Here is a 6,000-nt window from a genome sequence, read left to right on the forward strand (position 1 = left end):
CTTTTGCGCTGCAAGTTGCAGTTTGGCTGCTATTAACCATTTTCGTATACGCGAAATTGCGTCTGTAGCTCGAGACGTTTATCAACAGCCACCAGCGCCGGGATATCAATAATGCGCTGTAAGTACACCGGAACTTTGGAAGCTTCGAGCGCGCCCATAATTCGGCTCCAGTTCGCAGTGTTTAACACATTTTTTATATCTAGTTTTACTGTCGCGCAATAGCCACCAGATCTCCAATTCCTGGGTATTGTGGCTTCTTGTGATAATGTGGCATGAGAGCCAAACTATTTGAGAGCCCATCAAACTTTTCCAAGAAGTCCTGTTTTCCTTTCCACACTATCCAGCATTTTGCCGATTGTATCTAACATACAAAGTGGACGATACGGTGATGGTTGCTCTAGTAGCCTACAGGGCTTTAGCAAGAGCACTAATCGCTGAGTTTTCCAATCGACGGGGAATACGCCTTTCAGGAGACAGTTGTGAAACAAGGTGGCGAATACGTTCGGCCTCGCTTTGACCATTCATTTTAAGGGCAATGTTGGGTACACCATCCAGTCCGGGGCTTTATTGGCCTTGATGCTATCTAATGAGGCTAGAACCTCATCTGTGATCACTTGTGGAGTGAGCTGATGATCATTGGCTCAATCAAACGTGATTGCCTCCTGGGGAGGAAATGTGTGGTAACGCCCGTTTCCATGAGCGTCGGGCATACTAGTTGTGGTGCTCTCGGACCTTTAACCATTTTTATAACCATCTTATATGCTTTCCCCAAGGGGCATCTTCCGCGCCGTCTGCTCCTCTGCGCCGTCCGCCGTCAGCTTTTTAAAGCATTCCCGTTTACTAGCTTTAACCGCCGCTTTGAAAGTTGATCTGCACCTCCTGAGTTCTGCCCTCAGTGAGGCTGCTGTTGGTTGATGGCGAGCTTCTCTACTTTTCTACGCGCTTTAATACACTCTTCCCTGCCTGCCGCAGTGTTGTCGTTCTACCAGTAAGTATGCTTCCTTGTTGTTCTATTGCAGCGCGTGGGAATAGACGCATCACATGCATTCGCTATCACTGCCGTTACCTGGCTAGCTATTTGTATGGCTGTCGTTTACGGTATCACTGCCTCATTCCATACGATGCTGAAAACTGATTCCACAAAACCTTTGTTTCCTCCATCCTCGGTGTGGGGCTTTCTGTACCAAACAGGATCCGACACATTTTGACCGGTGATATTTAAAAGGATGGCGTTATGATTGCTATGCGAATAGGCATCGCTTAGGGGCCACTTTGAGCTCCGTGCTATCTCCCTTTCTACAAAACTAAGGTAAACGATAGATTTGCCATTTCCTTTTTCATAGGTATACACTCTCGGCTCGTTTAGCAATACCAGGTCGAGCGATGCCAGACTCTCAAAGAGAATTCGCACTTTCTACACAGTCTGGTTCGGTCTGATTCTGTACACCGTGCGGCCATGTGGCAATGGAAACAGCGCTTTGGCGACGAGATTTCACGCAGGTGATATGAAATTTGATTCTCTGCGCTATTTTGCTTCTCTGCGCTTCGAGTACCTTTTTTGCATTCCCTGCTGGAAAGCTCATAAAAGCTCTTTGTGAGCCATTGTACGCTTCCTTCATACTGCGAATCGTTAATTTATTCGGCTTGCTGATTCCATACTGCACATGGCGCACATTGCATATTTCTTCTTTGGTGGTTACCTCATCAAAAGCTTTCCATTTAATAGTCACCATATGCGTTTTGGCTGCTACGATTGCAGTTCCCTTCAGCATATCTGCCACTGCTGCCTGGAATTCACTAGTGTTGTTATCAATTTGCTTCTTCAGCTCAAGGAGTAGTTCGCCTGTGCCTGTTCTTCGGATCGTTTTTACGACTTCACCTAAAGCCTTCAACGAATTGCTGGACCTAACGGTAGGTAGGATTATAATAAAAAACAATTCATTTCCACAATATTTCTGCTTTTTAATATCATTTTAAGTATTCAGCCTCTTAAGAGCGGAAACTGGTTTAGGAGGCCAAAATTTTGGTGTTTTTCGAGAATTTTTTGAACAGAAACTATTTAAGTTTAGAGAATATTTTATTTATATTTTTAGGTACACTTCTACTTTTTTTTACGCTATTTCCGCGGGAGATAGTGGCGTTAGAGCGTGCTGTCCATGGACGATCGCCATCCGAGTGTCTTGCTGGTGGGAATTCCTGAAGTTGCAATTTTTCTCAGAAATCAACAGTAACTTGTTTTGTTATTAACAACGTATTTCCTAAGAATATGAACCTAATTGCGGTAAAAAAATTTTGAAAATTGCATGCTTTTGAGGCGCTTGAACACAAAGTAGTTTTTTTATACCATACTTTTTCATTTATTTTGCTTAAAAAAACATTTTTTAAATAATAATATTATCCCAGGATTAGGTTCATATAAATAAGAATTGAATAAAGAAAAAATCCCGAAAAATTTTAGAACGATTGGTCGATAACTTTTTAAGCTAGAGTGCCCTCCAGATGAAAAAACTCGTTTCGAGAAAAACGCGTTTGAAATAAAGCATCGTATCGTAAGCGCTACGGGGCCGAACCGACGGGCGCTCACTTAAGTGCTCATAGCATGAGGAATAATAGGAATTTCGCTTTAAAGTTTTTTCCACATATTCCTGACTAGTTATACTAACGATTTATGCAATGAAAAATTCGATTTTTTGATCGATATAAACCGGTTTCCCTCCTTAAAAATCCAACCGACATAACTCTAACCATCTCTCTCTCTATCTCTATCTCTTCCTCTATTTCTATTTCTATCTCTGTCTCCATATCTATCTCTACCCCTAACCTAATCCCTATCTCTATCTATATATCTATCCCTATCTCTATCTCTATCCCTATCTCTATATCTATCCCTATCTCTATATCTCTCTTTATCTATATCTTGATCTCTATCTCTATCTATATCTCTATCTCTATCTCTATCTCTATCTCTATCTCTATCTCTATCTCTTTCTCTATCTCTATCTCTATCTCTATCTCTACCTCTATCCCGATCTCTATCTCTATCCCGATCTCTATCTCGATCTCTATCTCTAGCTCTCTCTCTATCTCTAGCTCTGTCTCCATCTCTATCTCAATCTCTATCGCTATCCCTATTTCTATCTTTTCTTTCATACCTAAACTCTTTACATATCCAATTAGTTATAGTTATTCTCTGTAACTTCCTGAAACACCAAAATGCAATTATTCATCCAGCAAAAGACACCGTTGCGTGCAATTAACAAATGGTTTTGTTATGAAAGTTTATACCCAGCTTTACAATTTGTGCGAATATCCGCATGTCCACACCAAAATATTTATGCATACGAGTATACTTGCACATTACACACATTAATGAAACATTTCAAAAACATAGTTAACAAAATTCAACTTTACCGCCTCCTACCCACTCGTACATTTGCGGTATCAACTTTTATGTGGGGATAATTAAATTTTTATAACAAACAAAAACTCAAAATATGATTTAAAAAGTGAGTACCGACAAACTTTCACACACAAAACGTCAATTATTTCATTATCACATGCCATACAATTCCACTAATAAAAACAGTTTTCGAACATAAAATGGTCAGAGGTGGTAGGTGGTACTACCCCACCAGGGCAGTTGGATGAGTGGCTGCGGACAGCAGCAGTCGACAGGCGCGCTCAATATCGAATGGCGAAAAAGTGAAGCTATAAATTTAGATTAACCTCGAAGTTGAGATAGTAGGTTCAGAAACAGCGGCGATGAAAGGGACAAGTTGAACAAAAAAGGACTTCCATTTGGCAGCGGGTGGAGTCGAGTGCAGCGTGGCTCATGCCTTACAAGCATAGACACCTTCATGTACAAGAGATAGAAAGCTTGGCAGCAGCACCAACATGCCATTGGACGGTCAATGTTGGCAAGCTATTAAAAGTCACTGTAAAAGTCGTCCGATGCTAATAATTATCGTTTGCATTATAACAACACACAAGCACCACACAAGCCCATTCTCGCGCACAACAGCAACCACGAAAGTACGCATAACAGCCAACCTAATAGCCCATTTGCCATAGCTTTGAGGATAAGCGCACATAGTCGGGCGATTTTACTTTTATTTCGCCTACTGCTAACGCTTCGTAAGCCACTTTGAATGGGATATTCATATCCTGGAGGAGCAATAAAACATTTTTTTTTTACTTGCTTGCTTTTTTTTTGCTTTTCCCTTTTATCGTAGAGAGGCAAAGGGGCGCATGTGCATACATACATATTTGGTCTACATGCATAACAACGGGTACGGCTCAACGATAAGTGGTTGGAGCGCTGTTGGAGTGCAAATCCGCTGCAAAAGTAATTACTCAAAAAGTTACTCCCCAATGGAGTGCTTTATGGCCAAGATAGGAACTGTATCTATGTTGGCATGCGCCAGAGCATGTAAATCAGCGCACACTCTTAAAAAATAAATGTAAATTTTCATATCTATGTACATACTTACCTATGTATGTTAGAGTATATGCATCCGCGTTTTCAGTTCAAGTACAGAGGTGGAATTTGCTTGCCGTGCATGCTGCCGCACAGGATAACACCAGCTGAATTAGCGTAAATGTCGACTTTTGCTGGCAGAGGCGCAATAAAATAAGCGTGAAAATATTTTCAACCACATACACACACACACACACACACAAGTCACCCATAAGTATCTATGAAGCATTTAGCCATATGCAGGCGCCAAGGTGAAGGTACATATGTGGCTACCAGTAAGAGGTGTACTTAGGCGGCCGCCGAGTTAAGTGCAGAGTTAAAGCCGATGTTTACAAATTGATATAGCCTGGCTCTACGCGTTGGCTATCGCGCGGGTTATCAGTTTTATGTGCTTCTGTGGACTTTTACGCTCGCAGTTAGCCACATTGAACCAGTGGCATTTGGTCAATATCTTTTTTATGGTTGTACTCGTATGAGTGTAATGTAGGGACGTGCATGTTACAAAAGTACACTTGGCAACAAAAACAGCGAACGACATTAAACATTTTGTATTTAAAAGTTTGTGTTTATATTTATAGTCAACTCCATTATCTTATAATTTTCTAATAAGTCCTTCCTCTTGATAAAGGGTGTCCAGTGACAGAATTGGGTTTTAAATTTCAAGTCTCTCCCTAACCACTAAGCCTACGAGTAGGCATGGGACCGCATTAGCTTTGTTATTCGAGCGGGCTACTAAGTTACGATGTCGCAGTGGCTAGGTGAATTACATGCCCTTGCAAGTCATATTACGTACTTGCTTTTATTCGACGAATTAGTTCGGACTTTAGTATTCTCATCCGAGGTTTTGTCGTCGTTTTCGTTTTTATTTTTCATAATTGGCGCTTGCCCCCTTTTCGGGTGTTTGGCCGAGCTCCTCCTCCTATATGTGGTGTGCGTCTGGATGTGGTTCCACAAATGGAGGGACCTACAGTTTTAATCCGACTCCGAGCGGCAGATATTTTTTATGAAGAGCTTTTTCACGCCAGAAATACACTCGGAGGTTTTAGGATTTTGCCTTCCGAGGGACGACCGCTTCTAGAAAGAACTTTTTCTTAATTTTGTTGTTTGACGAAGATTCCAACACACGTTCTCCGAATTCCAAATGGTAATCACGCACCATCCCATTCCGCTACGGCAGTCGTTTTCATTGGGGAAGGATGTTTTACGTAGCAGGTTCCAAATCCGCTGCACAACCACATACCCAGGGTTAATTCTCCTTCTCCCACTATCTCGCACTCAAACGAATGTTTCCGAGCTATCCAGGGGAGTTATCCCCAGGATACTTGGGCAAAGCCTGGAAATTGTGAGCTGCTTGTACTGTATGCAGAAGAATCGTCCTGACGACTCCCAAGTAAATGTCAAACAGCTCTTTACCCACGTGGACTTCAACACACGGAACCATCCACCCGTTTTCAAATCCAACGGAAGATCTCTCTTGCCAACAAGTGCCATTTCGGACAATGTAGGCAACTGAGTAGTAAAGT

The sequence above is a fragment of the Anastrepha ludens genome, chromosome 2 (genome assembly GCF_028408465.1).
Source record: "Anastrepha ludens isolate Willacy chromosome 2, idAnaLude1.1, whole genome shotgun sequence".
Lineage (NCBI taxonomy): Eukaryota > Metazoa > Arthropoda > Insecta > Diptera > Tephritidae > Anastrepha > Anastrepha ludens.